Source organism: Onychomys torridus, chromosome 12 (genome assembly GCF_903995425.1).
Source record: "Onychomys torridus chromosome 12, mOncTor1.1, whole genome shotgun sequence".
Taxonomy (NCBI): Eukaryota; Metazoa; Chordata; class Mammalia; order Rodentia; family Cricetidae; genus Onychomys; species Onychomys torridus.
The window spans coordinates 30044176-30072100 of NC_050454.1; positions in this window are offsets into that span (position 1 = coordinate 30044176).

The window sequence follows — 27925 nt, forward strand, 5'->3', positions numbered from 1 at the left end:
AGTCTGCCAGACACTCTTTCTATTTTATACACATGGTATGTCACCAACTCTGTAGCTGGAAATAGAGACAGTTAAGGCCTTGACACTTTGTGATAATTTTTTAAATCAGTCTTTGTACATATATCCTATTGCTTGATGTAGTCACATATGTGTTAGGTAGGACACTTGTCAGACCATTTTGGAAACAAACCTACAGAAATGGCTGAAAATGTGAACACTTTCCCATTCGCCAAGAGAAGTCTATCCAGGACACATATTTCATTTAGCATGAACGGATTCTGTGTTATAGGCCGATATTCTGTTTTTCAGTGTTGGCGTCTATGATCTTTTCTAATTAAGTTTCTCATCAGTGAATAGAGAGGGGTTCCTTTATCCCTGCTTCCATCCCTCCTAGCATTTGTTGTCATTAATTTTTTTAATAATGATTTATTTATTTATCTCTTTTATTAACTGAGATTGTCACACATACATGTAGGAGTATGTGCTCATGAATGCAGTTGCCCACAGAGAACAGAAGAGGTTATTAGCGTCCCCTGGAGCTGGGGTTACAGGTAGCCATGAGCTGTCTTGGGTGCTTGGAACAAACTTGGTCTTCTGCAAGAGTAGCGCTTGCTCTCTGGACTGCTGAGAGACTTCTTCATGCCCAGTCATTTTTTCTCAGTGATAGCTAATTTTGTCACATTTTGTTTTGTTTTGTTTTACTTGTTTGTGCCAGGGCCTCCCTTCAATAGTCCAGGCTTACAACCCGCTCATGTCTGTCTGCCAAGTGCTGACATTCCAGGCCAGGTGCCATCATGCTTGACTATGATTTTGTGCTGTGACAGAAGCACGTTGTATCTTAATCAGAATAGTATATGTGTGATTATTTTTTGTCTTAAACATTTCAGCGTATCAAGACTCAAACAATTCTAATGACACTAGCAATTGCATAGACTCAAGCATAGGAATCTTAAAGCATATTCATTGAGCATGCTTTTATTTTGAGCAAAGTTTGCCTGGAAAATATTTTTTTTGCAGAGTTTAGAAAATGAAGCTCCCCACTCCTGCATTGTATTTCCTTTACTTTGAGTAGTGGGATGAACTGTAGAAAAGAATAAGCAGAATGTTCTCTACATCATAAATGTCTACTTGTTATTTTAATCACATGTTTAAATATACTTATTTAATTAACATTTATAAGAAGCCTAGCAAATAAGCTGTTGGTTAATATTTTCTATAGGAGAGTTGGTAGATATTTAGAGAAATCCTATTTACTAGTTACATTTACATTATGCTTAAATAGAATTATATAATATACATTTATCAGAAGCTTAGAGAATAAGCTATTGGTTAATCTTTCCTATGAGAGAGTTGGAAGTTTTTAAAGACATTCTAGGGATGAACAATATTATGATTTGTAATATAATCTTTCTAGACAAGAGTTATTTGAATGATAAAGTTTTGAGGTCATCTGAGGAGCACAGTAATGTTACTATTGACAATCTCTCTCTCTCTCTCTCTCTCTCTCTCTCTCTCTCTCTCTCTGTGTGTGTGTGTGTGTGTGTGTGTGTGTGTGTGTGTGTGTGTGTGTGTGTGTTAGATGGTTTTGAGTCTACTGTGCAGCATGAGTTAATGTCTCTAACTTCAGTAATGTTGTCAAGTCTAGTGGTAGAGACACGTAAGTTATAGACAGTGTTTGGGAAGGGCAAGAACTTCTTCAAGAGCAGATGGAAGGGGGTCAGAGAGCATTATATCCTTCTACTGAGCAGTCTTGCTATTCTGTGTGCTTCTCTTCATCTCAGAGTTCACCACAGTGGTGGAATCACTCCAAGCAGGGGGAATGAGTAACGCAAGAGTGTAAGCAGAGAAGGGCAGAGGACAAACAGAGACAATGCTTTGATTAACTGGCCATGATATGGAGCCTGCCCTTTGTTTTCTGCCAGAACCAGAGAAGACAGCTAGTGATGTTATATCAAACCTACAGAAATTTAGTTAGTGCAATACATTCAGAAAAAGTTTAGTATGGGGGATTGGAGAGGACAAAGAGCTGCCAAGGTTTCTGACTTTAGCAAGTGAATGAATAATAGAGTGGAGTTGAGGTGAGGTGGGATAAAAAGCTTTGGGAGAAGGTAAATATGGTGAATACAGTCTCTGTGTCTCTCTTTACATTTAACCAAAGTTCTGTGTGAATGCATCTGGCAAGTATTCGTATTAACCTTAGGTATCTTGTGGGTTACCCTTCCTACTGCTCACAGACAGTAAAATGCATTCCCTTGTTTTTATTGGGAAACATCTGTCTTGTCTTGCTGCCCTTTCACTGTTGACTTGCTCTGCAGGCTTTCGTATCCCTTGAATAATGTCATGCTCTTCGTGGATAGTTCCATAATGAAAATACACACATAGTGCTGTTTGTCATAGAGATAATACCATTCTCTTCTAGAGAGCATCATCACACAGAAGTGGGCCTGGCTGAAAATGAGAGGAATATGTCTTGTCAGTTGCAACTCTGATGGGATTTTAGTACTTGCTAACTGATTTAAAGTATAAGGGAAGAGCAAACTGCATATCCTTGAGGAAGACACAGATTGGAGCAGACATGACACGCAGGACAGTGTTGGGAAGAGCCAACATGTAGGTCACTACTAATGTGTATTTTTGACTGGCACAAGGGTCTGTCAGATTAGCTGTTATTAATAATCTTGACTTTTATTTCATGTACAGTTTTAAAATCAAAATGTTTATAGGTCTGGGGGTGCAAATGCTGACATCTTTGTTTGCTTTTTATTGATGTGATAACAACTATGACCAAGGCAGGTTGGGGGAAGAAAGGCTTATAATGGCTTATACTTCCATGTCAGAGTCTGTCATGAAGAGAACAGGAACCTGGAGGCAGGAACTGAAACAGAAGTATAGAGGAATGAGGAGGAATGGTGCTACTGAGTCTCCAGGCTCACATTCTGCTACGTTTTTATACCTCCTAGGACCAATGCCCACAGTGAGCTAGGTCCTCCCATATCAACCATTAATTAAGAAAATGTCCCCACAGACTAACTTGCCTGCAGTTTGATGGGGGCATTTTCTAAGTTGAGGTTCCCTCTTTCCCAGATGACCCTAATTTGTATCAAGTTGACAAAAAACTAAGGTTAGGAATTTGATTTTTACATTTTTTTTTAAGTTTCCTGTCTTTATACAAAATGTAAAAGTTAGGATGAGCCTTGGAGTATCTTCATAGCATCTCTTGTTTGTGTTTTTCCATGTCAGTGTAGACCTAATAATGGCCACTTCATACCCACAGAAACAACCTTCTATTTGTATGTCCATATTTTCAGATTTCTTTCTTCCTGTCATTTCAAACACTACCAGTAAGTAAGAATTTTAGAGGCCATTCATTCATAACTAACATTAAGCATGCTCTCCAAGTCACTTTGTATTAACCCTAGCTTTTTATGTCAAGTGTGTGTGTGTGTGTGTGTGTGTGTGTGTGTGTGTGTGTGTTGTTTTAATGTCTCCCAAAAATCCTTGAATAAGGTCCAAATACTTTATGTTGTCATTTAAAGGTCTCCGAGATCTGGCTGTAAATTTTATTATCAGCCCTCATGTTCTTTGTTCACAACATCAGGGAGGCTGATTAGGAGGTATTAAAACAGCAGCAAGATTCTGAGGTGAATAAATGAGTGAGTTCTCATTTATCATTCATCCCATTCTCCTTTACAGAAGAAACATTCAGTTGGAATTACTCTTTGCAGTGCTTATTTTCTTGTTAAAATTATTCTTGGTAATGAGAAGTTCTGGGTGGGCTTAATATCATATTTAGTTTTTAAGCCATTTTAATGTATTGGATTAGAATACTATCATTTGAAAAAAACTTGATGTTTCTTTTGGCTCACAGTTTCCGAGGTTTTAATTCATGAACATTTGGCCCTATCTCTCTGGACCTGTGGTAGCATAGCTTGTCATGGCAAAAGCATGTGCTGGATGAAGGATGTTCACCTCCTCACAGCCAGGAAGCCAAGGCAGACAAAGGAATGGGCTCCAGTTAAAACATCTCCTTCTATGATGGCTAGTTTTATGCCAGTGTGACACAGCTATATAGTTATCTGAAAAGCGCAATTGAGAAAATGCTTCCATAAGACTGGGCAGGCCTGTAAGGCATTTTCTTAGTTGGTGATTGAGAGGGGTGGGGGTGGGAGTGGGTTGGTGGGGGGTATCCCGTTGTGAGTGGGCTTCCCCTGGACTAGTGGTCCTGGCTCTCTAAGAAAGCAGGCTGAGCAAGCCAGGAGGAGCAAGCCAGTAAGCAGTACTCCTCCACAGCTGCTGCATCAGTTCCTGCCTCCAGGTTCCAATCTAGTTTGAATTCCTGCCTTGGCTTCCCTCAATGGACTGTGACTCAGGATATGTTAGCCAAATAAACTCTCTTCTCCCCAAGGTGCTTTTGGTCATAGTGCTTCATTACAGCCATAGTCACCCCAACTAGGACACCTTCAAAGGCATATCCCCTGAGTCCTAATTTATGTCCACTAGATCTACCTCTTAAAGGTTTTACCATCTTCAAACAACACCTTGGGTTGGAGACTCAACCCTCAATACATGAATATGAAATTGAAGAGGGGCACATTCAATATCCAAACTGTAGTACCTGGATTCTGGACTCACAGTATGAACTTAGTAACTAACTGGTCCTTAGATTCATTAACTAACACAGCTATAAAAAGACCTTGAAAGTGTGCTATGGTCTGAACAGTTGTCCCTTAAGAGCGCCTGCTAAAACTTTAATTGCCGTCATGAATATTGAGAAGAGAGACCTTCAATGATGAGGAGGCTGTGAGGCCTCTACCCTCAAGGATGGGGTTGGTACTTAGTAAGTTCAGCCTCGTCATGTGCTCTGTAACCCACAGGTCTTCTTTGGTATATTGATGTAACAAGAAGGCTTTCACCAAGTGACCTTGGACTCTGCAGTCTCCAGGCTGTGAGAAATGGTTTTCTGTTCATTATAATTTGCCCAGTCCCAGCTCCTATGTTATAGTAGCACTAAAGCAGACTAAGACAAAGAGATCAGTGGGGGGAGTTCAAAATCTATAGCACAGGTTCTCTCCAATCACATATGATTCTCTCCAAAAGTAGCAAAAATCAATTTACAGCCAGTTCTGGTATCACCATCCCAGTGATTAACAACTTTGACAGTTAAAACTGTGCCAAACTATCTAATCTTTTTAATTGTCCCTGGATATTAAAAAAAAAAACTGTCTTGCAAGGCCCATATCTGTTTTGAAAAATGATCATGCTTGGGATTGGAGAGATGGTTCAGTGGTTAAGGGCACTGACTGCTCTTTCAGAAGATCCAGGTTCCATTCTCAGCACCTACATGGTAGCTGAGAGCCATCTGGAACCCCAGTTCCAGGGACTCTGACCACTTTTTGTGGCTACTCTGGGCACCAAGCATTTACATGGTACACAGATATACAAGCAGGCAGGAACCCCACACACATAAATTGTTTAATGAGCATGGTAAAGCTTTTTTAAAAATGTATTTTCTTTTGTGTATTAAGAAACTGGACTGGGATTTAAATACTGCTGTGATTGACCCCAAAGATATACCTATGAGGCGATCTGTCTAAATTCTTTGGATTGAGAAATATTTTTAACTTCATGTCTTGTGTGACATTAAATGTCAATGCAATCTTCACAACACACCCGAACACCACCAAGAAGTCTCTCTACCCTTCCTGGGGAATGTGATGGTTTCATTGCTGTTAAAGCAAAACAATATCCATGGCAAACTTTGATGTCTCAGGATTAAAGTGGACCCTGATCAACATTGTCTATAAAATCTGGACTTATAAGGAGAGAAAGTGTGTTACAATCCAGAATCTAACAGGGAAAGTGGATTGGAGAGTTGCTAAGGGCGCTGCTTGACTTCAGCATAAAGACGGGTATATTCTGAGGAATAAGAGGTTCTGGCATTGCCTGCTTCATGCTTCCTCATTAGCCCGGTTTTCCCTGCCTACTCTATCTCCAGTCATCCCTGGGATGTGCTAATTGTAATGTGTCTGGGATCAGTGAGAGGTAAACCACACAGGTACAAAACAAATTAACTGTAAAAGCACCAATTATATTTCATAACATCCCCAGACTTGGTCGTCCTGCTTTTCTTTTTAAAAGGAAATATGGTAAAGCTAGTGAACTTTTCATTCTGTAATTACGAAGTTGGTGTTCACTGTGGTTTAGATGAGATGCCGCCACACTTCCTTCCTGTCTCCCCAGTTAACATGTCAGTTAGGGGTGTATGTTTCAGGTCTTCCTTGCCCGTCTCCTTTTGTGCCTGTCCTCAGTCTGTGAGATTTTCTGCTCCTCTATATCAATTCTTTTTTCAGCATCTCACAGTAGTAATAGCGAATGAATGGAAATTGCTCACGGTTTGGTGGTAATGTATATTTTCAAATTCCTTACTATTTTTGTCTAAATTAATGACTTGTGGAAGGTAGACTGATGATATTTTCACTTCTGCTTTTCAGATGAGATTTTGGGTCTTCTTTTTTAATGTAAGAAAAATAGCATCTCATAGTTCTATAATCACAGTTATGAAAGTACAGCATTAAGTTGGAAGCCAGCCTACAGGTAGGCCATCAGGAGGAATACAAGTCCTAGCTATGACACTCAGTGGCTGAATATTATTGAGCAAGTGATTTATCTACACCTCAATTTCTTATTCTAAAGAGATAAGAGTGGTGATATTTACACCTCTCTCAATGGGATGTTAATAACTATTTAATCTCCAGGTGGTCACTACTACAATTACTTACTATTATTCTCATATTAATTCATTCATTCAGCAAATATGATTCAGTGTCCACTATGTTCTAGACATTTTCAGTAAGCCAGCCACAGGAATGGAGTATACATAGCTAAATATCCATGGGAAGTCAAATACCTGACTGTACCAGGAGAACCCGAGGGTACTCAAATGTCAGTCATTTGAGACTTTGATGAGCAGCTAACTGGGAAACCATGGGAAGTCAGGAGGAGGAATAAAGCCTGCACTAGACACCAAACAAGGAAGTATTTCAAGATGGTGATGGTGCCTAACTGCTCAAGTGCCTCTGAGAGAGAGAGTCAATGAGATCCTTGCAAATGAGACTTTGATCTTGGCATGGTGGGCATCAACGATGTCTTTGAAGAGAGCATTTCTTGTGAAGGATGAGAGGACAGAAGGCAACTCTTTAGAACATAGAAAATTTCAGGATGAATTTCCCCTGCAATGCACCTGAACTAAAAAAAAGGAATAACCTTCCTTCTCTTGGTGATGGGGCTGACTGGCATCTACACTGTTGCAATATACCTACTCACCTTCAAATCCCCATATTAGAATACATGGAAACATGTACTTTGAACTAGCCTGATCATTGCTAGTTGTCGTCAGTACCTACAGCCCAACATTCGTCATTGTAGCCAACTGACGTAATACCTAACATTTTGTGATGATTGAAAAGCTGCTATTGATGTTCTCACAGTTTGTTCAGTGTTTTAAGAGATTCCCTACATTGTAAGGGAGTAAGATGTCAGTCACCATTTTCAGAGTTGCTTTAACATAATACATTTATTTTCTCATGCAGAGCAAGACATGGACATCTTACCTTTTGAAACTGGCTTAATTTATTTCTTGAAAGTAACCAGGACTCGAGGAAAGTACAGATCACTTGCTGATGTGTGATTTTTGTTTTCCAATATTAAAGTGTGTGATCAGTTCTGGAATTTAATTCCTTGTTTGGGGAGAAGGGTGAGAAGTCAGAAGTGATGGTTATGTGAGTTTTGCTTTGAAGTTTATTGTCACAGGTGCTGGGTTGTCTTTGAAGGAGACTCATTCTCATGTTTGGCTCAAGGACACAAGGAAAGCACATGCTATAGAACTTGTAAATGATCCCTCAGCCTGGACAAGTTCATCAGACTTATAAGCTAAAGAAAGTATATTCTAAAGTGATTTTTAATACTAAAGGGTCTAAAAACTATTTTTAGTTTATGTGAGGGAGTTGCATGCCACAGTGCACATGGAGGTGCCAGAGGCCAACTTATGGGAGTCAACTCTTTTCTGCCATGGACTGAATTCAGGTTACCAGTTTTGGCATCAGGTTCCTTTACCCACTGATACATTCTGCTAGCAGCCCCTTAACACTTCTATAGAAGATTTTAAAAACTACTTCAAAGAAAAATGCCTTATAAAAACATACTAAAGTCCATGATGACAACATATAAAACATCTGATATTTGTCTGTAGTGTTTTCTTTCTTCAACTTCTTTCTTCTTTATAAGCATGACAAAGTCTGTTATCTTAATTTTAGGAAAATAATTCAATGAGGATTTATAACACAACTAGGATTTTTCAATATTTAAGTGAGTGCATTTTATAAGGAAATGAAACAGCATGTCATTTTTCAATAAAATCTTTAGGTACAAATATATAAAATTACTGCTTACAAACACAAATATATTCATTTGAAAAGAAAAGCATGCTATCTGCTCATTATTTTGATTTATAAAGACATAGCTTTTAAAATGAGTACATGCAAGATTTTATTGTGGAAAGGTCATTATATGAGACTAGTTTTGTAGTGTTCTGAGTTGTATTCATCTGTTCTTTATTCAGGATGAGTTACCTGTCTCATGTGGATGGACCATGATCAGCTTAGGTCATCACTTCATAGTTTGAGACAGATAATGTTCAGTATTCAATTTGTACAACATTTACACAGAGCCTTTATTTGGAGAGCCTACAAGCACTTGCCTGTCACCAAGTATATTTGCTATGTGTCCACAGGGTGAGAGCTATGAAGTTATTTCCTTCAAGTCCAAGCTATTCACCAAACAGAAATTACAGCCATCACGTTTAAAGGCATGTGAGTATACAGCAAAGGGAACAGGGCCTTCAGTTCACATATCCTGCCATTCTTCATGTAGACAGCCCTAGAGGATAGTCATTTTAAAAATATAGGTAGCTCAGTAGAGGATATGAGGAACAGATCATTTGCCTCTTGCTGCTCACATTTGCTAAGACTCTTATGAAGATTTTCCCTGGGCACATGAATCAGTTTAATAATGATTGCTGCCAGTTGGTGGCTAGACATCAGCATGCCAGCCTACTCAACAGCGTTGCCATCTGCTATTTAGACTCACAGTGTGTTGCTGCCATGCACCACCTCATTAAGAACGGGACCCTTGTGAGCCATAGACAGTAGCTTATTCAAGTGAGCTGAAGCAAAAGCCTCCCCAAGCCAAATTTGTAGAGGCTGCATGTATCTCCTCCTCCTTGGAAATTGCTCTATGCTGATCATGCAGTCTGATGGCTCATTGTCACTGATTATCTAGGGGTCTGTTTTTCAAGCTAGCCTCTCAAGGTAGCACTGAAATACAAATATGGTTATGCAAAATATTTATGCCAGGCTTTTTTTTTTTTTTTTTTTTTTTTTGGCGATAGAGTCAAATCCAAAAATTGATACCAGCCACCATATTACTAAACACAAACATTTCAACAAGTCTATTGTGATCCACTCTTCTTTTTTAGATATTTCAAATTTGCCATTTTCTTTGGAAGTTTTTGGGATTTCTGTGGCGTGGCTTTTATTTCTTGGAAACAGATTTTCAAAGGCTTTCACAGTACTTTCCCCCTTTCCTACTAAATACGTCCAAAGGCAGCTGTGAATACAAAATATTTGTGTTTGTCTGACAAAAATGAATGTACTTTCTCAGTTCTCACATCTGTATTTAGCAGCAGCCAGATGTGCTTCTTAAACGCAGTGCCTGTAGAGCCTCTATATTTTCCTTCCCGGGCAAATCGAATCTGAAAGTGTGTTTGTTGGGGGCAGGTCTGAGCCTCTGTGTTCTGCAGGATCCAGCTTTTGAGACTCTCAAACACGGTTGATTTGGGTCTGTTTATTAAGAAGTATGCTTTGGACGAGCATTTGTAGAGAAGAGCAGGCTGGGTTGCTACACAAGCTCAACAACAGCCTCTGCCAGCGCCACAGAGAACGCTGGAGATGAGCCATGGAAGAACTTTGCATCCCTGCAGTGATCAGTCACTGATGTGTGTCATCCTGTGAAGGAGTGTGACATTAGATGAAATGCTTATGAGGCCAGTCCAGAAGCGACCTGATGGCAGAGGAGACCTGACAGCTGTAGGCTGCTTGTTAACAGTCCACACAGCAAATGGGAGCGAGTCCTTCTCGGAAGGGAGACCAGGGCCACACATGGATATGCTTCTGCACACCCCACATCCTTTCCTTTGGAAAGACGCCCCGATTGTCTGCACAAGAATGACTCTGAGAGCTGGGAACTAAAGAGAGCTTCCAACCTTGTTCCTTTCCTAGCATCAGTTCATTTGCTATGAACTAGTGGCATACAGAACATAATTCTGTAAGTACAGGAATTCCTAACTGTACATGGCCTGGCAGGGTGCAAAACAAACAAAACCAAGACAAAACAAAATACAACTGCATGCGGATGGTTTGTTTGCTCTGGGCTCACTTGTCCTTCAACAGCAGGCTATTTTAGTCCTGCCTGAAATGCCACTGTCCTTAATTAACTAAGCGACATATTCAGGTGTGTGGAAGTCTGGGTTTTTTTCCCCCAAATTTGAACACAATTCTTACATTCTGTCTATGGTATGCGTATGAAAACACATGCGTGCATGTGTGCACGTGTGCACACACAAACACCTCATACCCTTTATTTCTGAGATAAATACAGGGATTGCATTTTAAAATAGTTAATGCAGCATTTTCTCTCAGTTTGTTGGAGTTAGTATAACAGAGCACCCACTATATATTGGGTAGATTATAAATAACAGAAATGTCTCATACTTCTGGAGGCTAGAAAATTCAAGATCAAGGTACTGGCAAAGTCTGTGGTGAGAACTCACTTAACTGCTTGTGGCAGCTGTCTGTTGTCACTTGGCAGAAGGGTAAATGAGCTCCCCTGAGCCTCGTTTATAAGGAAATACATTCTGTTCACTTCCTGAAGTCCTAACCTCCTAATACCACCACCTTTGGAAGTAGGCTCTCAACATAAATTTTTTGGGGGCATTCTACGTCCATAGCACTGGCTTTCTACTCAGGATTGTACCCAAGCTCTAGAGGGTTAGGTGATACCATAGCATTTTATTCTGCATTGATGTCTATCTATGTCTGGCTTCAAGCAAGATGAATACTGTCCTTTCTGGTAATCACTGACATCTATCCCCATGTTGATATCTGATGAAATCTAAAGCATTTTCACACTGTATTTCTGCACAGTCCTTCAGGTCTATGGGCTGTTAGGACTATTTTTCTAATGTTCCCAGTTGCATCAAAAACGAGATTTTCTTGGCCACCTGACACCATAGTGACTGTATCACAGTATGGGATCCCTATACTTAGGCACATGCAAATTCAGTAATATTGTACCTAGACTAACTCTATGCAACATCATATCTCAGGGTAACCAGACAGGGAGGGCATCAGGCACTAGTCTTTCCACTTTCAGATAATGTGTACCCTTTCTGGGGCTTTTACAGTCTGTGATTTGGAATGTGGAATTCTTCAGAAACTTTCATCAGCAATAAACTCTACTGCTTTCTCTTGGCGATTACTCACTGATGACATTTTTTTTTTTCAATCTCTTTGAGTGAGTTTCGAGGGTGGCTAAGCATTCTTCCAGTCTTAAACTTGAAACCGTGACTTTGGTCCTTGGAAAAGCAAAAGCCACTAAGTTTCCATTTGCATGTTTCTTTGGGTGGGTCTTCTATGGTTTCCTCCCTCCTCAACACCAAACTTACACTCTGGTTTAAGGGTAGACATAGGCCTGGGTGTGGGATTTGTTCAGAGGTGAGAAATGAAGCATTTGCCCTCAGAGGAAAGTTTACCCAGTGTTTTGTGTCTGTATTTATTTCATTAGTCTAGTAGTCATGGTTGTACAAACAGTTAAGTACTCCAATGTCTGTAGCTTGGTTGGGTTTTGATGGCCCTGAAGATATTTTCGTAACTATTTTGGCTGTCATGAATCCACTCACTTTCTAAATACACTTCAGGCAATTTGTCAATTTCATCAAAATAAAAGGATCTCCTGGGAGCTTCATCTGGATCACACAAACAATAAATATTGAGTACATTCAACATATCGATCTTTCAAACATCTAGTCTTTCATGACTCAACAGTGTGTAGCCCCACTCATTTGAGTGCATTAAGTAATTAAGTGTATTAAGTAATGCTTCTTATGTTTCTAGTGCAGAAAAGTTGTAAATCTCACAACTGGTTTATTCTTAGCTATTTGAAACTGGTTATTCTTAATACATTTAAAATATTTTAATTTGTTCAGTTGATCCAATGCAAGGATATACCATTTTTGATATTTTGACATTAAGTTCAGTCATTCTCATAACCTGTAGAATAGTCTGGGTTTTCTACATGCACAATCATGTGTGGCATGACACCTCTGCATGACAAGGACAATCCACAATTGTGGGAAAGATCCATGTTCTATTACTAAGTAGTTTGCTAACTGTAGGTTTTCTTAATAAATCGTTATCAACTTTCCTTCTGTTCCTAGTTTTCAGTTTGTATTGTTAATGCGTGTTGATCTGTTTGCTTTGTAGCTACTGACATATGGTTTGTCTTATTCCATTCCGTGATGAATTGCACTCATTCATTTTCAAATGTTAAACCATTTCATGAGGTACTGGTCTCTTTCTATATTGCAACTTTCACTTGATAATATTTTGTTTAGTATCTGAGCATTGATGTTTGTGAGACTTCCTGGCTCCCAAACAGAAAACTGGGTAGCTAAGTTCCATGACTTTCTCTTTGGAGGCATCTTTGGGGTTGTTTCTAGGGAAAAAAGATGAAGAGTGGGGTGAATCTCCTCCATTACATAGTGACAACAGACTTCATGTAAACAATGGGAATTCCTGGGAGGTGGTTTATGACGTGCTCCCACCAGCTATCCATTTTAGGAATCCATTTTAGGAATATGATAAAATCTGCAGCTATGAAATTATGAAGGATAGTGCCTATACAAATGTTGTATGAATGTTACAGTTATCCAAGTATATGGAGATATGTAGCCTAACAGGCTCTATGTCATGAAAGGTGATGAGATTCCTATCTTTACAGTGTAGTGCAAAGGTTAATCAATCCAAAGCAAAAAAGACGGACCTTGAAATCCAGAAAGTGCTTAAGACTTCTGTCTTTGTTTGTACACAATTGATTATAAATTTAAAATTAATAGGTTAACAGATTCATAATGAGTAACATCTTATTTCTATGAGTTTTTTTCAGGTTGATTCAGGAATCTTATCTCTGAGATTGGGTCTATAATTTCCCCCTTTTTTGATGATGTTTTGTCAGGTTTGGCTTCCAAAGTTCTGTTTATCTACAAATGGGAATATCTGTTTCCTCTATCAAGTTTTCCTATTCAGTTGACAAATCCTGCAAGCTTGGTAGTATTTTCCTATTAAATATTTAGATGAGTTTAACCATGAAATTGCATTGGCCCAAATAGTGCTTTGAGGAAAGCTGTGTATCTCCTCAATCTGTACATTGAGAACCAAAGGCCAGGTCTCAAAAGGTAAATGGTAAGGTGTGCACCTGCACCCATGGAATGTCTGTCTTCTTTCCTGACTGCTAAAAGGATGACTAGTTAAATTCTGCACAATCACTGGGTCTGACAAGGCAGGAAAAATACTATGTATCACAGAAGCTGTATAACACACCTGCAAAATCCAGATGAATATTCCTGGGAATAAATTTTATCAATGCTTTTCTGGAGGTGCTAGAATATAAGGGTAAAAATATAAGAATGTGTTTATTTAAGGGTATTTCAGGAACAAAGTGTTTATTATCATCTGGTGTGGTCTGTCTACCTAAACTCAAGTGTGAAAAAACTTAATTGCCAATGTGATCATATTAACAGATGGTTATTCATGACTTCTAAGAAGAGCTACAGGGGAGCTATCTGGATCTCTCTTAGCCTTCCACTCTACCATGTGGAGATAGTGTATGATACCTCTGGAAGATGTGATTTAGAAAGAAGCACAAACTGGGCCTCACTAGACTCCAAACTTGCTGCCATTTTAATTTTGTATTCTCATCCTCAAGACCAGTGAGAACTAAATTTATGTTCTTTGTAAACTAGTCAGCCTCAGGTATCTTGTTACAGATGGACAAATGGACTAAGATATCACCTCAGGAGGAACACCAGGGAATGAAACAAATTCACTGATAGAGCGGCTCTTAAAAGCCTGAAAAGAGAAAGGGCCACTTCTGAGCTAAAGTCATCGTGTCCATGTTGCTCTGGTAAATAGGGAAGATATAAAGAGGCTGAGGGTAGAAAACCCATGTGGCTTGCTCCAAGGTAAGGAGCAGAGGCACACAATTTACCAAGGCCACCAAGAACACTCCTATGACAGAGTACTAGCATTGAGATAAGTGGTGGTGCTTGTATTTAGACAGGGCAGAAGATGAGGCGGTCATGGAGCTAGGCTTGTTAATATCATTCAGGGTAATGGACCCTGAAGCAATAAAGGGCCCTGCAGGACTGGTGCTTAGCTACCAAAAGCCAAGAGGCCATAATTACTGTAACAACTGGTAAAATTGGAGGGGTAGTTAAGTGGGCTTGACTCACAGGGTTTTAGGGAGATGATTAATGGAAGGTAACAACACCCTTACAGGCAAGACAGATGAGCAAGTAGCAAGGATGTCGCTTAACTTCCATAACTAACTAAGGCAAGAATGGAAAAACAAGATGTTAGTGGTACTGTGCCCGATGAATCTTTACAATCTCTTGCTCCAGTTTCCAGACATGAAGAAAAATGTGAGGGCTGCAGAGACAGGAAAAGTGACCCAGCCATAACAAATAAAGACTCTGTTATATATGTGCATATAGTGAGGACTATCAAGCTGTTCCCCAAATGGACTTCTGGTCATTTATTAGGGTGACTATTCAAATTAGCCTAGGGTCCAAGTTGACTCTGGCACCTAGCCATCTTTGTGGCAGTCCGGTCAAGTCATCACCAAGGAGCGGATGTGTGGAAGAAGGGGTAAACTGTCCTGGGGTGAAATTGCATGCTTGGACCTTCTCCTTGAGGAGAGTTTAGTGGTCCTCGCTGCTGCTCTGAAGCCAGTTGTTTTCCTGCCAAGTCTACATTTCCCACAGGCTCATTCCATGAGAATAGTAACCAAGTAAGGCAGGTATCCTAACATAGGCTTATTCTTGTGAAGTAGAGGATGTCTCCACTGGGAAACTTTGGCTCATCAGCCAACCTTAAACTTGATTGGAATTGTGCTGTAGCACAACCATCTTGATAGTCTGTCTTTCTCTATCAGGGTTTCCCATAGAAACAGAACTGAAAGGATCCATCCATCTATCCACCCAGATATTTATGATAAACAATTGATTTATACCACCATACAGGCAAAACCCCATGATCTGCTGCTACCTGGAGGCCTGAGACCCAAGAGCACTGACTGTGTCAGACCCAGCCCAGGTATAAAGATGGATGCCTCACTTCAGTGGTCAGATAGAGAAAGAACTCAACTCCTCATCTCTTTTGGCTTCATTCAAGTCTTCTACAGATTAGATGCCCAGCCATACTGAGGACTACAATATGTTTTACACAGTTGTCAGCTAAAATGTTAATCTCTTCCAGAAACGATGCTTCATCAAGGGTAGTCCAGTTAATAGGTATACCCAGTCTCTCTCTCTCTCTCTCTCTCTCTCTCTCTCTCTCTCTCTCTCTCTCTCTCACTCACACACACACACACACACACACACACACACACACACACACACACACACACACACGGTGAAGTAGGTTATATGACCTAAACACTCCACCTTCACTGGCTTCCTCTCCTTTTCAACTCTCACAGACATTTCCCCAAATGAGAGTCTTGTAAATATAATTGAGTCTTTGTAAGTGCTTGTTGGGAGGGCTGGACTAACAAACTTGTACTTTGTTCTGGGAGGAATTTATATTGGATCGGTAGGATACTATTCAAGCTTGTTCTAAAGTTCCTTTTTGGGTGGAGTAGTTTTAATCCGGCCAGTTGAGCCCCACTGGTGTTATGCATAACTTTTCAGGGGGCCTGTTCTCAGCGAGGGCTGTCAGCTGTGGCTGGCTGGAAATGAACTGGTCCTAATCTCCCGCCAGCCTTGAGAAGTGGGAAGCTGAGTGCTGAACAAAAGCCACACAACGATCTCTTTGTAGATTTCTGGAAGTTTCTGTCTGCCTTTCTTCCCACCTCTTTGGTACTTTGTCATGAAAATTCATGCCACCCATTCCAACTTCAGTATTTGTCTCAACTCAGCAAATCTGTCTGCTCAAACACCCAGAGAGCTACCTACCAAAAAGCCACAGCCTGAAGAGATGGCTGAGAGGTAAGGGTTCTTGTTGCTCTTGTAGAGGATTGGGGTTTGGTTCCTAGCACCACATGGGATGGTTCATAACCATCTGTTAACTCCAGTTCCAGGGATCCAACACTCCCCTTTGGCCTCTGCCAGCACTGTATCCCAAGTTCACCCTCCGGCTTTTTAAAACATTGATTAGCCATCTTTTCACAATATTTCTGCATAAACACTTAGATGTATTTAGCCCAGACCAGCTTTGAACTCCTGCCTCTGCTTCCCAAGTACTGGGATTACAAACATGCATCCCTTTATACAGGTCCCCTAAACATTCAATTTCACACCAACCCACAGTATTTTAAAAATCATAATTCATTTCAAAATATATTATAATTTCTAATGAAATTTACTGACTCATTAGTCATTGGGGTTTTTGTCCCATAAATCACAAACATTTGGAAGCATCTTTATATACTTGATCTTCAGTTTTATTCATATTAAATATGTTTTTTGAAACTTGGTTTGTGACCAGTGTTTGGGTATATTATTTTACACCATGACTTGTTCACAGGCATATCACAACATCATATACTCAGTAGAACTCAACAAATACTGAGCTAAATGGCTCATAAGCTTTCTTATTACCATCTTATAATACCAGTTAATAAGAATGTTAAAGATCGGTAAGATGTTGATGACACACTATTTCTTGAGGAAGAATGGATAAATCATAGAGTCCCCCATATTCTGACAAATGTTAACTGTAACCCTTCATACGATGGGAATAATCTCAATGCTTTTCTCCTTGGGTTTCTACCAGTTTCTATCCATTTGTCATGGTTTCTGTGCCTAGAGTCATGAAAATAGAAGACAGTATCTTAAGTCTATGACAATAATTTACCAAGTTCTCAGACACACAAGAAATAGTTTTCTTTTTTCAGCCTTCCCCACCCCAAACAATTAATTCATGATTGTTCCTGAAACTGCATGAGAGAATATGGTAACTGACACCACTCCCTAGAGAGGCAAATTTTCAAGTAGAATCATTTTTTTCTTTCCTTTTTAAAAAATTGATTTTTCATGACAGGGAATCCCTGGCTGTCCTGGGATTCACTCTGTAGACCAGGCTGGCCTCGAACTCAGAGATCCACCTGCCTCTGCCTCCCAAGTGCTGGGATTATAAGCATTCACTACCTCCACCTGGCAAGAATAATTTCTTAATTTTCCAAATTCCACTGTTGTTTTCTCTTATAAATGAACATGACAAGGTTAAATCTGTTATATAAAAAAAACCTCCTGATATATTTAATCTTACTTTTGCCCACCCTGTCTACATAAGACGATTGTAGAAAGAAATGGGAATAGGTTTACTCAGGCCTAAAAGTGTATCACACAGGCTATGACAGGCCTCTCACTGCTCAGGTCTTTACAATTTTGGATTCAGGTCACAGTTCTGGAAAGTCAACCCTGCTCTTTGTTAACAGTGCTTCAAGCATCATTCCAAGCACCCAGCTCCTAACCCAAGGCTTCTCTGATGCTGTGGTACCACATCAAGGGATGGCAGAGTTGGTATTTCAAGGAAGCAATCCTCCACTCAGAGATGGCTGCTGACAAATGCTTCTCTCTCTTGTCTATCAGAAAGACACTTGCAAGACAAAATTCATTAAGAATCGTGAGATGCTCCTGCCTTACACAGCGTTAACAACAGTGAGCTCTTGACAATGCTACCTTGCTTTCACTGGCGTTTCTTTGCTACGTGCCCAGATACAATTCCCCTCCCCTGTCCTTCTTCCCCATTCCCTATGATCACATTTCCAAGTAGAATACATCTACTTTTTGTTTCAGGCACTACGTTCAAGAATAACCTAAATTAAAGCAGTAGGTTAGCAGGCTGTTGTTATTACATACTATTGGAATATAATTGGCTTGACTTTGTGCAAGCTACAAAGCAATGCTCATTCGGTTGGCCGCATTGTTGGTGGCTTCCATCTTTGTCCTTTCTGAAAGCTCACAGTCCATTCTGAGCCTGACCACCTAAAGAAAAACAAAAAGGTGGTACAGGTTAGCTTGTGACTGAACAGGCAATTTTCTTTGGGATGACGGTTCTGAGCACTTTTCCCGAGGAAGAAGGGTCCTTGGCAATTTGGATAGATACTCCAGGGTAATGGGGATGAATCCTCATTCTAATTAATCAGGAAACACTCTGTTGCTTTGGAAACAAGCACACCATGTTCTTAAGACTCCTTGGTAAAAACCCACATCTTTCACTGCTGTAATTTTTTTCTGTTAAGAAAATCAAACGTAACTTCAGAAATGTCTGCTTCACTGAAATACTTAGAGGGTCTTCTTCATTCATGAAAAGATCTACAGAAGGTCCACAGAGATACTAGTGAGCTACTAGGAATAAATTAAGACTGCCCATATGCTAACCCGGGGTAGAGGCGTTAACAATTCTTTTTGTTGTTCTTGTTGCTTAAACTCATGAGGTTCTAAAGACACTACAGAGAACAATACTGGTTACAACCACTCCCTTATAAAAGTTCTAGTGGGACAGATGATGAGGAAACAAATAAATTAGTACCTAAAGCATATTACATTTGAAATAAGAACTATAGACAAAAATAAACTATGGATGGCAGTATGGACAAAATTCTGTTCCTTCTACAAAATTCTTCTATGTAAGTCCTCACAACCAGGCCCCCATAACTTGTGTACCCAGAGATTGTATGTTTAATTATGCTCATGTGTCTGTGCATAGGTATACGGAGGTACCCATAGAGGCAAGAAAAGTGTTAGGTGTCTCCCACCCCCCACCCAAGATGCAGTTACAAGAAGCTATGAGCTGCTTGAGGTGGGCTTTGCGAACAGAACTTTGGTCCCATGTAAGAGGAGAGACTTAAGGAAATGATTTAAGTGAGGGCCTCAGGGTGGCCCCTACTCTAATTCTCATCCTTGCCAAGAGGAAGTCTGGACTCTGGATCCTGCACACAGGAACAAAGCCTCAGGAGAAGCCAAACTTACCAACACCTTGACCTTGAACTCTTTAGCCTCCACAACCAACAAGTTTCACTTAAGCAGGCCATTTACAAATTAATGCACACACAGAGAGAATATGCAAGATTTGTTTTGTTTCTTTCTTTTTTTTTTTTTTTTAATTCCCCCCTCAGGCCTCACAGAGAAAATAAGATTTCAACAAAGACCTGAAGAAGAAAAAAGTCAGCCAGAGGATATTTGGGGGAGGAGCATTTGGGAGAGGGATGGAGACTCAATTCCAGGAGCCGGTAGCTGGAGGGATGCCAGCGTGGTCTGAGACTTAAGCATTAAAAGACAGCGAAGAAAGGGCATGAAGAGGAGGCAAAGGCAGGCTGTGTGAGCGAGGTTCTCAATCTATGCCGTGCACTGAGGAAATGTTCTGAAGACATTTTGACACCGTCCAGATTGGTGTGACGGTGTGAGCCTGGGGGGTGGGCAGAGCCTATGCTAAAGTACAGTCACACACAACACAATTCTACTTCTGCAAGGTAACTTTCCATTTCACTGTGTTACTTTAAAATGACTCTTCAAATAGATATAAAATAGATATAAAACTGTTAAGTTAGTTATGAGAACGGTTAATTCCAATGATGGCAAACTTGGTTTCTGGATCGATTCTCTGTTGTAAACAGGTAAACATTCTAAGGGAAAATGTATTTAATAAAATTGAGAGTTCAGCAATGATCTTCTCAAATAGCTTTCCACTCTTTACTCTTTCTCCTTCCTTTCTGAGATTTTCATGTTTGTTAGGTTGCCTAATACTATTTTGTAAGGTCACTGAAACTCCAGCTATTAAACAGGAACAACAACAAACAACGTTTTCCTCTATGTACCTTAAATTCAGACAAATTCTCCTGACTCTTCACATTTAGTAAAATATGTCTCGTGTGTCAACTCTACTGATAATCTCTGATGATTTCAGTTATTTGGCCAGTTAGGGTTTCCATTTCATTCTTTTTATATTGGTTGTATTTCTCTTGAAATTCCCTATGTCTTTACCTATGAAATCAACCCTTAGTAAGAACCCTTGAATATACTTGTCATGCTATCCACATTCCTTTTCTATTAACCCTAGCCTCGATAAATCTGTTTCCTTTGGTTTGTGATCAAGGTGATAGTGTAGAATTATTTGAGGAGCTTAAGCAAGATTTAGGTCAATTGGATAATTAAATAAAAAAAACCAACTTACACAAGACTCCAAAATTAATTTTAGGTAGTAGATCAAACACTCTCACACATAAGACAGTAATATAGGCAAATGTCCTTGTGACCTTGTGGGCAAGAAATGTTTATTTATAGGTCACTCAAAGTACTGACCTTGGGGAAAAAAACCTACATACATTAATAAGAATCTAACAATGAGATGGTTCAAATACAAACTGTAGAAGAGAAAAATACATTTGGTTGTGGAACAACACATCTGGAATTTGTAAGTGTGAAGTCAAGTGTAAATGACAGTCAATAGAAATAACTAAATAGCCCTTTACTAAAGAGGATATGTAAGTGGCTTAATAATTTCCTGATAGACACTTTCGGTTATCAGTCAGCAAAGATTTATAAATTAACAACATACAACCACTGAATGTTGGCGAAGGTGTGGAGTACTGAGGTCTTATCACATAAGGCGAGTGGGACTGTAAATGTGTAAAGCTTGTACCGTAAATACAACTGAGCCACAGCACTGGCCATGTCTGAGCTACTCAACATGCAGGCATATCTATCTAGAGGAATGTATCTATGTAAAAACATACAAGACTAATATTTATTCATGTGAGTATTATTCGTAAGAAAAATAAATGTACAGTATCAACATGAGAGACCAGGCACAAAATACTTCCTTATTTCATGATTCAGCTAGTAGAAAATGATCACAATAAGTAAGTCTATAGGCAAGATTACTGGTTGTTTGGGGCTGAAGGGGATAGGGAGTAACTTCAAAGGGTAATAAGCAAAGGACATGGAGTTGCTTTTCAGGTGATGAAAGTGATCTAAAATTTGGTAATGGTTGCACAAAGTGAATGTAGTTTAAAAAAAAAAAGCCACATACTTTAAATGGATGAATTGTATGGTATGAACTATATGTCATAAGTACTATTATTAATAAAATATTTTGTGTATATTAAGAAAACTGGAGGCCACACAACATTTAGAGTAAAGCAATATCTCCAAGAGTCATTACATGGAACAACACGCATGAACTCAAACATAGTATGGTCTTATAGGTCTTATAGGCTATTTGATGAATATTATTACAGAAAAAACAATGTCTAGAACACTTCCGGTTAAGGCAATGTCTATATTCAGGGAGAATGTGCTATCTTTGCTACTGACTGGGATGAAGGATGCTTGTAACAGTTTATACTATCTAGATGTGGTTGCCAGAATATGTTTGTTTATGTACTGAACGGTATTTGTAATTGGTACGCTATTTTCTGTGCTGTATTTCAACAAATGTTAAACAGCTTTAAAAACTTAGCTGTTCAGTAAGCGGTCTTACCAACTAAGCACTGGAAATAAAAAAAAAGGACTAAAATAATACATAAATATTTTCAAGTTCTTTTAAATGTATTGGGATTATGTGGAATAATTTCAACATTCTTCTATACACTTTTCATTATTTTTCAAATGATCACACTGGATATATTATCACAACAATGGAGCAATAATCAAAATATAATAGTTTATCTTGTATTATTTTTACAGTAAGCTAATTTAACCAAAATGTAAGATTTTTGCTTCCCATGGGAAGCGACTGCTCTTTCAGAATAAAAGACTGGACGGTGTGGCTACTGTTCCGAGGGGTTCCTGGTGGTCTTGACTGGCAGGAACTCACCAAGCAACCAGCCCTGGGAGGAGGAGCAACCAGGTGCGTGGGATTCCGGGGGCCGTGAGCAGAGCTGGGGCAAGTAAAGCATCCTTACAGAACCTGAGTCCTTTCTGCGAGCACCAGGGAAGCAGCGCAGGGCTCGGCAAGGCTCCCACAAAGTGAAGAATTAGCCTGCCATTGCAATCTGCAAGCGTGTAAGGCACCCCCAGGCCGTGAGTGGGTGTTTCCTTCTCTTCTACAAGGTTGTGAAAGACCAGTATGTGACAGATTTGGCTCTTCACCGGCGGGGCGGGAAAAAAACCACAACACCATCCCCCGCCCCCAGAACTGGTGACTGTAATCGGCGACTCTCCAGACGGATCTTAAGGCATGTAAAGTTTTTACCTGGGCAGGTGAGGAACCGGCGAGGAGCGGGTTGTGGCCGGATGCCTCCTGCGATGCAGGATGCCCAGGAGGTGCTGGATGCCCAAGAGGTTCCGGATGCTCGGACTCCGGGGGCGGAGTCAACTCCGTGTCAGGATGCAGCCCGGGTGGGACAGGTCGACCCTTGCAGCACTTCAGCCGATTTAGAGCAGCGGGATCCGCTTCCCACTCGCGGGTCCGGGCAGCCAACGCGGAGCGGTCTTTCTTTTCTTCCGTTGCCGGCTTCTACACCTTTCTGACCGGTCCGCTCCCAGCTTTTCAACTTCGGTAGTAGCGCGCCGTGGGCGCGGCTGGCTGCTCTGCGCATGCGGAGTGTCGGCCCAGGCCCCGCCCACTGATCAGGCTCCGCCTAGCGCTTAGCCCGGCGGTTTGCTGAGCAGTGGGTAAGAACCGGTCTCTCCTGGTGTTTGGGGGCGGAAGGGCACACAGGATTTTGAATTAGTTGTGGACACGGCCTTCACCCAGAAATACTGCCCGTACAGACCTATGCAAACGGCAAGGTTCTGTGCTCCAACCTAGTTTCTCAGAATAAGCAATCTTTCTTCACCAGGGTTTCCCAACCACCCGGGGTGGTGGCTATTCGGTTTGGGTGATCTTGGGTTGCAGTGAGTATTTTGCAGCATCCCTGGTTTCTAGTCACTAGATGCCGGCTTCAACCCCCACCCTCGGCGATTCCGACAAACAAAATGTCCCAGAAGTCTGCCAAGTTGTGTTCATGTACTTGGGACCTAGCAAAATTGCCCATATTGACTACTCTCTCACAGGCTTAAAATACAGGAGACAGGAAATAGTTAGGAAAAAGTTAGTAACTTCAGTCTGATAGAGTTAATATGCTTTAATTTCTTCAACTGTTCCAAAAGCATTCTTTTTTACTTTGTTGCTGCAATTTAAATCAAGTATTAAGTCGATCACAAACCGCATTTAGATGTCAATTATCTTCAGCTTCCTTCGATTTAGGGCAGTTTCTCGTCTATTATTTGCTGTTTTCTTGCTATCGACCAGCATGGGCGTTCTTCTAGAATACCCTTCACTCTCTGTATTTGATCGTCTCTGCATATTGGTGGAAACTCTACTTGGATGATGATACATGCAATTTTTCTGTTTTCCAATGGCTGTCTGCCTATTTTAACAATAGTTCATTTTATAAAGCCCCCGTCCTTCTTTCCTCCAGAGATGTGGGGGACACTACCTACGAAAATTTCTACATTGTAGTTAGGTCTGTATCAATGTTTTTTCTTTCCCACATTGATTGGATATTGTCACTTTCTAAATTTACCCTGTTTTAATTATAATCTGTACAAGCTATTGAAATGTTTGAAAGGGTTAGGCCAGCTTCATCGCTGCTTACTTTTTATATTGTTTTTTTTTTTCCATATAGACTATAGCTTCATTAAAATACTTTTAAAGACACTGACCATAATTTGATGTGTTGTCCTACCAGAGAAAGGGTTTATTTTTCCTTTTACTTAAGACCCAGTTTTCTGTCGTTCAGCAAGACTTCTTGGGTGTTTTCCATATAGGATGCTTACACGTCTTGCTAATTTTATTCCTAGGATGGTTCCTTTTATGCTTGTACTGTAAATAGGATCATCCCTGCAATTGCTTGTTGCCCCAAACAATGAGCATAATGGTTTCTATATGTAATTTTATACCTTGCTATTATATTTAATTTGTTATTGATTCAGGAGTTTTTCATTGAAAGCATCTCTATTCTTTTCTGTAATTGCAGCCCTTGCTCGCTGAGGCTTAAATTGCCTGTCCTTGATACTTGTTCTTACCGGACACAACTTTAAGTGGCTTGATGGTGTCCTTGCTTTCTGCTGTGTCAGAGCCCTAGTCTCACTGGGGTGTTCTGTACTGTACTGCTCCAGACCTAAACCCAACCCTTCCAGAGAGTTCTTCCTGTTTCCATGGCAAGGGGCGTCTGGAGAACGCAGTCTGTGTACTTGAGGATGTACCTGGCTTGGCATTGCTTTTTACTCCTCCAGAAAAAATTTAGAAAAGATGTATTTTTGGAGAAAAAAAAAAGACCCATAAATTTGTGGTAATATTCAACTTCTAATGAAAGATTATAACTATTTGATATTATGTTGCTACTCTTTTCTCCTTGAATTTTGATTATTAACCTTTCCCTACAATGTCATAACTACTCATAAAACGCTAATGTAGTTAATTTATCAGGATTTGTTTTACGTTGTTGCTTAGTTAAAAATCAAATTAAAATACAAGCTGTGGAAAAATCACTATCATCTTTAAATGTATTCTTTTGAGTGGGCTATCTTATTTAATTTCTAGTTTTTATTGGTATAGATATCTACATCTCTCATTTTTATTCTAAACAGTCTTCAGACTATTGTGTTCTTAATTTTTCTAGAAATTCTTAATATCAATTGACACTTCCTTTTGTCTAAGCTTTAATAAAAAAAATTGAAAATGTCAACGTCAGAGGTTTTTTTTTTATTACAGTTTGATGCTGTGATTTCTGGTTTTATCATACTGTTAATAAAGAATATTATTTTGTGTTTTATTTCTTCATGTACTTTATCAAAGTATGCCTATTTTACCTATGAATGCAAATCCTAGGCAATTTTAATAAATAATTTTTGTTAAATTTGGGCTGGATTAAGAGAGTGTGCTACACACTGTTACTATTTATGTATTTCAATTTTTCATTAAATTAATTGTAATTCCTTCTATGTGAACATACTTGTTGGGTTATTGGCTATATACTTTTTCATGAGTATTTTTTTTTTTTTTTTTACCACAAAACACAAATTGTGGAAAAAATGAGACATGCTTTGTTTAGATGGTTTGGGGTCTGAATTGATCACTTTTTGATTTAAAAAAAATCTCAGTTCTTTTTTTTATAAGCCTTTCCTTGGTATGCTTTTGGCTGTTATTTCATCCATACATTTTGTTTTCTGAAGTTCTCATCATTTCTGAATTATTTTTAGCTCTACTGTTGTCTTTTATGTGTGGCAGAGATGGGGTTTTATTGGAATCAATCCAGGTTATCCTCTTTTCTAGAGAGGGAAGCCCATGATTGACTGACACATTGTGTCTCAGTTGTCTAATTTATAATACTAAGATGTGTAAGGTAAATTGATGGCGATTAGTGCTGAGAAAAGGGGACAAAGTCAGTTAGGGAAGCTGAAGAGGGAGTGGATGGTACCTTTTGCATAATGGTCGGGAAAGTCACCTAGAATGTGATTTCTGCACAAACACTTGGATAAATGAGGCGAGAATGTTCCTGACAGAGAACAGCGTGGGCAGTGGCCTGCAGCACCCGGTACCCACGCTTGGATTCCTAAACACCTTTTACCCTTCCCAGCCCATTCCATTGCAATGATCCTTGAATGTAATGGTTTTCAAGTCTCTGGTGTTCCAGTGTGACCTTTGTATTCTACCTCCAGCATGTCAGATACAGATCTCAGTGATAGCTTTGGGCTGTTTATCTGAAGCCTTGTGACTACAGGGGACATTTTTTTGTTGCAACATACACACCAGTGAAAAATACCTTTTGACTAACAAATGTTCAAAAGGGAAAAAAAAAAAAAACAGCCACCCTCTACACTCAGAATTGGACAGGATCTCTTTTGAGTTCTCTGGAAGCCGACTACTGGGTTTAAGACAGTTTTATCTTAAAAACAAAACAAAACAAAACCACCAATGTAAAACAAACAAAACAAAACATAACTGTATGGCCCAGAGAGTAGCCATAGGAAGGTGTAGGAAATGAGAGATGTGTGTGAAGGACTGTAAGGATGAGTTAAATCTGTGAACAGAAAGGCAGAATTAAGGATGGTAACAGAGAAGGGACAAACTTTTCTCTTTATGGGGAATTCTGCCTTCTCTACGTATTTTATTTGGAAACACTTTGACTTTCTCTTCTTTTGCATTTTCCTCTTTACCTTTCATTTTCTTAAGCCCAGCTGTCGCAGTGAAGTCTGCCTAAGTCACAATCCATATAGAAAACTGAACCGTGCATTGTAAAAGAAGACACAAAACAAAAGACTTCATCTGAGCTGAGATCATCGCCCTTACAGAGACTCGCGCAACCCTGCCACAGCGTTTCTCACAGCCTGGGACGGTTTCTGCATTCTTGGTGTATTATTGCCCCCTGCTGTTCAAGTGGCCGCATTGACTCCAGCCACGAAGGCTTCAGTAAGGGTGTGTGTTTACAGCATGCTCTCAGAAAAGTTAATGAAGATTTGAACAGAACAATTTCAGAGGCTAAGTATAAAATAAATTTCAAAGCATCTTTCCCCACTCCCTGATAGGTGGGAAAGAAATGATTCCAGTCTTTGTTTTGGGTCTCTCTTTCTCTCTCTCTCTCTCTCTCTCTCTTCTCTCTCTCTCTCCCTCTTTCTTCCCCTCCCTCCCTCCCTCTCTCCCTCCCTCAATTCCTCCCTCCCTCCTCTTTTCTCCCCCTCCCCCCTCTTTCTTTCCGGATTTGGTCACAGATGTTTCCCAAAGCCAGTAGGATATGGATTTGGGGTGTCTACAGCACGGCCCGGGAACACAATCCACGGAGCTCATTTCATGAATGGTTCTCAAACATCTAAGCAGGTCGGGGTCTGTCTCCCGGAAGTCAGCCACGTGCAAATGTGTGGACCTGAGTGAGCATAGGAGTTGTGTGTTATGGGTTCCACAGCCCAGAGCTCTGATTTCTGTGGGCTCCTGCAAACCAGCGCCCCTTGGGATGAAGCAGCAGGTGCGAGGAGGATCCGCCTCAGTGACTCAAGGCTTTGAGGCTTTGCAGAACTTCGGCTTTTGAGTGGTGCTCACCGTCTTTTTCTCTGAGCCATACTGATTTTCTTATGCTGCCAATACTGAGCATTTGCATTTCTGCCTTTTTACATCCTTGTCACATCTGTGTAGGGCACCTAACGAAGGCACTGTGGGGACCTGCAAATTTGTTTCCTTACCACAGACCTGATGACCATAAGGCCCATTTTCAAAGGGGAGATTACATTTAAGATTTTAGACTAAATATCCAACTTACCGTTGCTTTATTGCACAAAGTTCAGAATTTCCTGGCACTTGCTTCTGTCTTTTCAGCTGTCCACAACCCAAGTTGCTCCCAATTAACGGTCTTACTTACTTGTCATTTCATATCAATATGAAACTGTAAGCATTAAATAGTCCCAAATTTGCCATAAGTCACTTGTCACAGTCTTCTAAGTGCCTGGCAGGGTGTACTGTTGAGTTAAAGTTTTATTCCTTTTTTTCCTTCTGAAATTCAATGACTCACATAGAAAGCTGATCTTGCTTCAGAAGCCCCAAAGATGGGTATA